Consider the following 10,130-nt stretch of genomic DNA (forward strand, 5'->3'; position numbering starts at 1 on the left):
AACACAAAAGTATTTTTTAGCTCCTTCATCCGAGCCTCTGGAGAACCAGTGGGTTATGTGAATTTCTGATGTGTAATTGTTCAAGTTCAAAGACAGATAATCTTTCTCTCAAAGTCGTTCAACACTGTTTATGCATCAGTAAATCGCATTGCAGTGATAAGATCTTCATTCACGCGATCAACAGGCTGTCATCTGCTCAATGGTCATCACTGCAACCTTTTATTGATGGGAATAGATCTAAATACTTAAAGAAAACTTCTCATGATTCGTTAATCCCGATAGCTGTAATAGTAAAAACGTATAAAAGCTGTAATAGTAAAAGTTTTCCAGATAGCTCTACATAATGCCAGATATTTCATATGCAAGCATGTCAGCCAATCACAGCAGTGGGCAACAACACTGAAGTCTCACAGCAGACACGCCCCTTCAAACAGAGTGTTCAAATCAATAGATGAAGGCCACATTTACACATAGCCGGGTATTTAGAGAAACGAATATTTCTCCCCCTCCGTTTTCAAAAATAACATCGTGCACACAATATCGTTTTCAAAAAAAGTTGTCGTTTACATCAACCCGCATAAATACAAAGGGGCGGCAGTGTAAGGAGAAGGATAAAGCCATGCAAGCCAATCAGAATCCTCAAAATCGACAACGACGAATAGCACGAGCGACTTCCTGTTCCTTTCAAAACAATAGACATGGCGCGAGGTTCGTTCGTGTGGACAGACAGCGAAGCAAATGCAAACAGGCCAAAAGCGTTTTCACAAAAGTAAAAATGAGTACCACTTTAACAGCATCCATGATCAAATAGTAGCCAAACAAACTCATAGACAGTATGGAACAAACTCTAAACATAGGGCGCTCACATGACGTAAGCATTTTCTGGCGAATTAATGTGACGTTTGAGAACCTAAAACCCCGTTTCTCCCAGTTGACACGGCAACACATAACCGGCGTTTTCAGAAATCTCCACTTTGGCCGGAGTTTTTAGAAATAATCGTTTTCTGGGATAAAAACGGCGTTTTCGTGTAAATGACAGGCCAAAACGCAGGGAAATATCTGCGTTTTCCCATCGTGTAAACGGGGCCGAAATCAGGAATATGCCTTTTATTTCTAAATTATAACCAATTTTGATCTAAAAAACATACTAACATTATAAGGGCACCCCAGGAAACATTATAAAATAATAAAATAATCCATTCTACGGCACCTTTAAGACCGGTAGAGCACACTTATATAGATAACCAAATAAAAAAGTATTTATACTAAATGACCGTTACAGTACAGCTTATGTTTAGTCATAAAGTAGTCTAATAAACTAATACAATATTTCGATTTGTATTTTAGATAGGCTACGTGTATTTCGCTGTCATTCATACTGTTGACTCTTATCAGCTCGAAGCGTCTAAAGTCCACATGATGATGAAGATAATCTGAGCTGAAGGTGAAGCTGAAACTGCTGAGTCACTTCATGTATGATCATCATGACTGTGTTCTTGTGGAAGATGCGCTTTCATATCTCAGATTTCTGTTACCGTACGTTTCATTAAAGGTCCCGTTCTTCGTGATCCCATGTTTCAAACTTTAGTTAGTGTGTAATGTTGTTGTTAGAGTATAAATAATATCTGTAAAATTATAAAGCTCAAAGTTCAATGCCAAGCGAGATATTTTATTTAACAGAAGTTGACTACATAAAACGGCTCGATTGGACTACACCCCTCTACTTCCTGCATTAATGACATCACCAGAACCGTGTTTAGACTAACCTCCGCCCACAGGAACACAGGCGTATTGATGGCGAAATGTCAACAGACGGTTGATGTTTACCTATAATCGGTGTTATGGCAGTTTAATTCACTAAACAATCATCTTTGGCATAAGAGATAGTCTGGAATCAAATGATCATTAAAAAGTAATTTATTGTCTTGCAAGAGGCCCAATTGCCACACAGAGGTAGACAGTACAGTCTGTGAAACAAGTGCGACCAGAAGGGAGGGGCAGGCCAGTCTTTATACTCTGTTATTGTTATCTTCCAAGGTTCTTTAAACTCCAGAGATGGATAAGACGTGACCACCAGTGATCCTATTATACTGAATAGTGGTGTCAACAATAATCGATTCGGCGATGCATCGCAATGCGGGGCATGCACGATTCAGCATCGATGCGGCAAAGTGCCATAATCGATTATGTCACTGTTTTAGGGGTGTAACGGTACGCGTATTCGTATTAAACCGTTCGGTACAAGGCACGCATTTACAAACCGAACGGTTAATTCCGTTTATATACTGTCTATGGTTATTTCAAATGTAAGCGCGTCGCGAACGCGATCATAATGTAGACGCTGGCGCGACCACAACATCAAATGGCAAACGCAATGTAAGCGGAACGAAACTGAGCTACTCGTGACGGACTGTTTATCAGTTTGGACCAAAGCAGCGCGAGCCGATCTAATACTACACAGCGCTAAGAGATCCAGTAAAGAAAGCATTTGAACTCGCCACTAAAGTAATAATATCGCTGCGAGATCTAGTGAGAAACATTCACATTTCTCCGTTATTAACGGATCAAACAGCGCTGACGTGGAAACCAGGAAGAAACATTGTGACATGAATGAACTATCCAGTGTCCACAGATCAGCAACATTCACCATGGATTTACTGTAGTAACACTAACTGCAACTTTGGAAGTTTGGCAGGAATTGGAGGCTATAATGCTTTCAAGTAACGTTATGTCGGATTTATTTCGACATTATGAATAACATTGCTGCCCTCAAATGCTAATCTGAATTAAAATAAACATATGTTTAGAAGCACAAAATATTACATTACATTTTTTCCAAGGAGCTGTTTTGTTTTATATGCTCCTAAGAAGAGTCAATTATAGCTCCATCATTGCTCAAAGTAAAAAATATCATACTTTATGATGTTAGTTTTAATAAATAAAATATATTTTTTTTAAATCAAGGAAATTTCTCTGGCATTTCTTTCTTTTTGCTGTATCGAAAACGTACCGAACCGTGACACAAGTGTATCGTATTGAACCGAATCGTGAATTTTGTGAACCGTTACACCCCTACACTGTATATTTTCTGGCCTCGAGTTGGACAATAAAGTTGAAATTTAATTTCAAATGGTTCTCAAGCAGAGAGAAGAGAAACATTTCTCATTCAAAGCACTGAAAGCAGTGATTTATGTTTTCTTTTTCAGGTTTGAAAATGCCATATCCAATACCATGTACCATTCAATTTTATTTTATTTAATGACATTTATGTCAAAGATACAGGAGAGTGATAATACACACATAGCAGCCAATAAAATCTGTTGTTCAATATCTGACTGCTTGTATTGCCTCATGACTGATGAAAAATTTGCCTTGTTGTGTGCAGTAGAATTGTGATGCATCGCGATGCATCGTAGAATCGAATTGAATCGAATCGTTACCTGGTGAATCGTAATCGAATCGAATTGTGAGGGCAGTGCCAATGCACACCCCTAATACTGAACTTTAGTTTAGCTTAACTTACAGCCTGCAAGTCCTAAATTGGACAGCCCTTTGACCTTAGGGGTCAGGGCTTCAGCCTTCAAAGGTCTCCCCCTCTTTCTCCTGCCTCACAGAAGTTTCACATCAATCATTATATCACATAGTCAGCAACACACATAGTAGTCAATCTAGTGTATGTTAATGAAAATCAAAGTAAGTAATGAAAATCAAAAATCTCCCATTACACTGGATACCGCAAAAGTTTAATTCGAAGTTGTTAGTTTGCTCTGTCCTTTTCACCACGGACTGTTTTTCTAACCTGGGATAATATCAAGCAGCCTTCTCTCAGCGTTTCATATTGACGAAGGGGGAAATTTCAACTATATTCCAGCAAGCGCCCTGCTGAAAAAAAACAATAGAAACCGTTACAGAATTGCTAATGGTTTTAATGGTTGTATTGGAAACTGTATTGGTTTTAATGGAAACTGTAATGGTCCTAGTGGGTCTCTATTGGTAATTTACTTTTTTCTATTGGTGGCATGTTTTGTCTATTTGTCTGTATTGGTTTTAATGGAAACTGTAATGGTACTAGTAGGTCTCTATTGGTGATTTGCTTTCTTCTATTGGTGGCATGTTTTTTCTATTGGATACCATTGAGGACCAATAGAACACCTTTGGCAACTTATAGGTTACATGTTGGTATCTACTGGACACCAGTATGAACCATTAAGTCTCCAACAAATTTAGTGTTTTCTTTGGTTTGATGATATTAATATATAATTTGTTTGTCACTGATTTCCTGGACTGTTCCTATGTTGAAGTGACACCTTTCACAGTAGAACTGAAATTCTACTTCCTCACAACTGTTTTTAAACACTCTGTTAAAAAGATACTTGGATCGAGGTACAACCTCTTGCCCAAACCATTTATTTATCAACTGCAGTAAATCATGTCACTGGCAGCCAGTTATTTTATGCTTTGCTGCATGGCTCATAATCATGAGCATGGCCTCAGCTTTTGTGGTAGTTCCTGTGGCAGTCAAAGCAGTGTCCATGTCAGGCTGTAGGCCAATCACTGACAGGGGATCAGGAGTGTTCTGCTTCATGCTGCCTGTCCTATGGTCTATCTCAGACTCTGACTCTGTTCCACTGCATGCCTTTAAAAAAGCAACATCTCTGTTTAAGGTATAGTTGTGTGTAGGTCTGCTCATACACATATTCACGTAGGTTCATAGTTATATATATCACAAATGATGTATTTTATAATATTGAAATGTATCTTTGAACACTAGGCTACTGTTTAACAACAGTACACAATATGTAGCACACTGCTACAAGCTATTCAAAATGCTTTTCTTAAAGTTTTTAAATAACCTTTTAAAAATAGGCTCTACAAAAAATTAAATGACAAAGAAATATGAAACTTATGACCACTGTCTCATCTGTTTCACTGTAATACTTTTATTTAACGGGTATATGTTGTGTGAAGACTTTTATTTTGATATCCGATGAGAATTCTTCTCCTTTTCTCTGGGTTTTTATTTATTTATTTGTCTATTAAAAATCAAAAGTTATTCTTCAATAAGTATGTCAGACTTTGCTGGATCACCTCCGCCGTATGTAGGCTACTAAAGTTTTTCTTTTTCTTTTTTAATAATCAAATTTATTAAAATAATCGAGACAATCCTACTGGATAATGAGCTCGATAGCGTAACGTCACCCGTTACATTGGCTGTTTGGCTCTCTTCCTCGTCAACATCAACACCTGGCCTCCCTGCTGAAAAATCCAGCTAAAACCTGCTTAAGCTGGTTGGCTGGTCTTAGCTGGTTTAAGATGGAAGTAGCTGGCTTTAGTTGGTCTCCCAGCCTGGCTTAGCTGGTTTTATCTGGTCTCTCAGCTGGCATGTATGATCAAGCTGGTTTCCCAGCCTGGACAATTTGGTGGTCAGCTGGTTTTAGCTGGTCTCCCAGCCTGGCCAAGCTGATGAACATCTTACATATATATCACATATATATCACATATATATCACATATATATCACATATATATAATAATAATAATTGGAACCCAGATTTTTTTTGTTTTTTGTTTTGTTTGCCATTGTTATATAACGCAATTATTAGCATTGTAACAAAACCTGGCATATAAACTGGGGTCTGACATTTTGCACATGAATGGGTCATAGACCTACACAATGAGTTTAAAATTCATGATTTAATATTAATGGTATTTTAAATGATGTTATATGTTTTAATTCTAGATGTTTATTTAAGTGCTGCGTGACTTTTAAGTGTTTTAATGCGCGTGAACATTCAAACACTGGAGCGAGCGCGTCACGCGAGAGCAGATGGAAACGGGGAAACGTCATCAACTGACAAACAGCAAAACTCGCGTCTCTCGCTGTTTTCACTGCTTTCAGGTGAGTTTAGTCAACAAATTCACACAAATAATACATACAAACGTCCCTGACACCTTTATTACGTGTAATTGACACGCTTCTGTTGAATATTTACTTTATAGAAATGGTTTTGTGTCTTCAAAAAAGTCCGTTAGCATCTCAACCGTTTTCAGAAGAGGTAAGTTAAGCCGCTTGTCCACCAGCGTCTCGATTTCTGACGCGACGCCAAAGCCCATTCATTTCCTATGGGACTACGTCAGGCAGCAAAAACGCCCCCGCAAAGCATGATGGGTCGCGTCGCGTCGATTTGGTCAACAGCGGCGCTGCAAAAAAGTATCTCGGTGGATACTTTATGCAAATGAGAGCGTCAAAACGCGGGGCAGCAGCCAATGGAAACTCGGCGGCGAGAATTTGTGTATGGCCGTTGCTATGGTTTCATATTTTTTTTTACATTTTTCCCGGCGCAAAAAGCAGCGAAAACGTCACAGGCGTCGCGTCGGAACAAAAATTGATCGGACGCTGGTGGACAAGCGGCTTTAGGCCCATAGGCGTCGATTACGGGGGGGACGCGTACCCACCAGATTTCGTCATGAGTCATTTTGTATCCACCACTTTTAACTTCCGTCCATATTAATTTGACTTTTGGTTCAATTTTTTTTGACCGTTTTCAGTGGTTATGAGGAGCAATATGAGAGAAATTTGGTAATCATTGTCTGACCCAACAAAAAAAACATTATAATATTTATTTTATTTTATTTTTCGTGTTCGCATTTATGAGGGAAAAAAACAACGTGTCAGTTCTCGGACGTGAGCGCTCTGAAAGCGACCGCACGCATAAAGATTGCCACAAAGAACCGGTAAAAGTAATGATTGTGCGCTTGAGTGCGGCTATATTACGTAAACGCTCATTATCCTGTTGGCTATATAAGTAATTCAATTAATATAAAGGGGAGATTTGTCCACGAATGACTTAAATGAACAACTAGCCTACTAGTCGACTAGAAAAAAAAAATAGAAAAAAAACTTTTAGTCAGAAGCAGCCCTTATTCCACATATTTTCGAACCAGGCAACAGGACATCTGGGTTGAGCGAGCGACCCTGCGGAATGAACGAGCGGAGCGGAATATTCAGAAATGCGTTCTCCACTCACGAGCTCTGATCGGAACAAACCCGAACCTCACTGTCTGCTGAACTTGCGCAGAAACATCAAAATTAAACCAGCTTTTTAAAATGGTTTTTAAAACTAAACACTATTTTAGCACAAATTATGAGCTTATTGGCGTTTTTTTAGTTTTTTTATAGAATTATTGACAAAATTCGAATAGGCCTAAAAGTTTTTTTTGTGTTTTTTTGTGTGAAAGTTTTGGGTGGGCCTGTTGAAAAGTGCCTGAGCTAGTAGCCTACATCGTCTTTCAAAACATAACCTGCGCGAAAGAGAGAGAGAAAAAAATGAATGCGTCACTGACTACGTTTACATGCAGCCAATATCCGGGTTATGGTCGGGTTAGAGTCACTATTTGGGTTTCTGAAACATTCGGAATAACGCGTTTACATGCGTGAGCAGAGAGAGTTACTCCTGTATACATGGAATTTGCAATATCCCGATGTAAACGGCGACGCGCGGTTAGCGTCTGGACGTACGGACTTCCTTAAGACGCAATATGCGTCATTTCCGATTCTTTTTCCTGTATCCAAAGACAACAACAACAGCAGCAGCACGCGGATAATGAATAGTTCGGGGCAGATAGCGATCGCCTTTGTTTGCGCTTTCCTCCTCGCTCCAAAAGTGTGGTGCTGTGCTGCGTCTCGCCATGTTTACCTCTACTTCTTGTTTACTTCCGGTATACTGCACGCGGGTTTCTGTATGCGCCGTCCCTACTCAAAAGACCAAGATTCCTTGCGAATAGAACATGCGCAGAACACAAATCAATGTCCCTTTTGATGGGGATATGCCGATACGCGTTTACATGACCAAATATTCGGGTTAGAAAGGGGGTACCCCAGGTATAATATCCGGGTTTTTAAAAACCGGGATATGAGCATATCCGGGTTTTTGCCGGTGTTTACATGGCCGTGCGCGACCGGGTTATTGCTAATATCCCGGTTTTGAACGGGTTATTGGCTGCATGTAAACGTAGTCATTAACTATTTATTTTCAGCAAGGAATCTTGGTCTTTTGAGTAGGGGCGGCGCATACAGAAACCCGCGTGCAGTATACCGGAAGTAAACAAGAAGTAGAGGTAAACATGGCGAGACGCAGCACAGCACCACACTTTTGGAGCGAGGAGGAAAGCGCAAACAAAGGCGATCGCTATCTGCCCCGAACTATTCATTATCCGCGTGCTGCTGCTGTTGTTGTTGTCTTTGGATACAGGAAAAAGAATCGGAAATGACGCATATTGCGTCTTAAGGAAGTCCGTACGTCCAGACGCTAACCGCGCGTCGCCGTTTACATCGGGATATTGCAAATTCCATGTATACAGGAGTAACTCTCTCTGCTCACGCATGTAAACGCATGTAAACGCGTTATTCCGAATGTTTCAGAAACCCAAATAGTGACCTTAACCCGACCATAACCCGGATATTGGCTGCATGTAAACGTAGTCATGGTACCCAGCACTTCTGAAAATGCACTTCCGAATGCGTCTCTGTCCCCAGCACATTTCAAACCAAACTGACGCCCATTAGGCCTAATTTACGTTAAGTTAAGGCTATAGACTGGAGCTCTTGTTTATGAAAATTTGGGGTTTTAACCACATCTTTGTGTAGATAACAATTTTTGATAGTTTTATTTTGCTGGTAATTTGTCAATGGGTGATTGGAAGTAAGCTAATTTATTTAACCTAAAAGAATGCACTTTACTGTTAATCAGTGACGTCACTTTATTTCACAATACATTATCTTAAGAATTATATATATATATATATATATATATATATATATATATAATTCTTTCTCTTTTCTGCATTTCACCTCTGCTCTAGCTTGTAAATGTTCTATTGTAAATCCTATGTAACATTGTTGGCTCTGTGACAAATAGCATGTTATGTTCCTAGATCATCATGCTGAAGGCCTGCTGAAGGCCTGCTGCACCCCCGTCCAAGAAAATCTCCACGGCTATGAACCATATGACTAGTAAGCAAAACCACCTCAAACATACAGTGCACTACTGTCCAAAAGTCTGGGGTCTGTAAGATTTATGCTTTTGAAAGAAGTCTCACATTTTAAAATCATTAACCCCAGGTCAGATTGTCCTTGAGAAGCCTGTAGGCTAAATAATCAGCTAAATAATAGGCGACAAATATAATGTTATAATGGTCGTAGTTATAATAATTAATTGAACTATTATGATAACAGGATATCATGGTCATTGGTATATTTTATTTTTATTTCTCTAGGTCTGTTTTGAATTATGTTGGCCAGTGAGACAGACACCATACTGTCCAACTCAGGGGTATTTATTAAGTTGGCTTGAGAAAGCCAACTTACTGAAATCCTATTTAAACTTATTATTATTCTTCTTCTTATTAGTGGTGCTTTTTCAAAGCACCACTAGTGTTATTGTCACTAAACTTATTATTCTTCTTATTATTATTATTCTGCCAAAAGTTTGGCGCGTAATGCGCCCCGCACCGTTTGTCACAGACCCCTGAGTGAGGTGTCAAATCGAGCGGCTCATTGAGGAGAGGTGTGCTATATCTTTTCTAAGCGATCGGGTGTACGATGTTCGCACAGCGGACGAAAAAGCGGCCAAAAAAGTCCCATTGACTTTACATGGGGAGTTCTAAAAACATTTGAATCCCAACTGCCGTTTTCACACACACCACTCCAAAGGGCCTGACACCCCTGCGTTTCTCTCCCTCTCTCTCTCCCTCAGAGGATTTATATTATCAAGCAGCCAATAAGTAATGGCCTAAAATCTTCATAGCCACACCCTAGCAACCAGTTACAGCACCCTAGCAACCACTCTGAGCTCCCTAGCAACCACCCTAAACTAATAAATAATATAAAAACATTTTTTTTACATTTTTTAAAGCAATATCACACTCGTAGCCTTGCAATATTGCTCCATGCTTGTGCCTATTCGGCCATAGGCACGAGGCCGCAGGCCGAGTGCCGTACTGAAGGAACTCGTTATTAAAGATTTTAAGAACTCTATAAAAACTCCATAGTAACCATATTTGACAACTACCAACCACCTAGTAACACCATAGCAACTACCAAAAATACCTTAGCAACCACCCTGAAAACCC

At 39.5% G+C, this 10,130-nt stretch overlaps 1 long non-coding RNA gene across 1 annotated transcript; it reads left to right on the forward strand.

The window, feature by feature from the left end:
- The first annotated feature begins 4,218 nt into the window (after window positions 1-4,218).
- On the forward strand, window positions 4,219-9,340 carry LOC309511439. The gene is made up of 3 exons (XR_014210621.1): window positions 4,219-6,059; window positions 8,949-9,012; window positions 9,276-9,340. It is a non-coding gene; the product is annotated as an uncharacterized lncRNA (long non-coding RNA).
- The last annotated feature ends 790 nt before the right edge of the window (window positions 9,341-10,130 follow it).

Source organism: Leuciscus leuciscus (assembly GCF_965113295.1).
Source record: "Leuciscus leuciscus genome assembly, chromosome: 12".
NCBI lineage: Eukaryota > Metazoa > Chordata > Actinopteri > Cypriniformes > Leuciscidae > Leuciscus > Leuciscus leuciscus.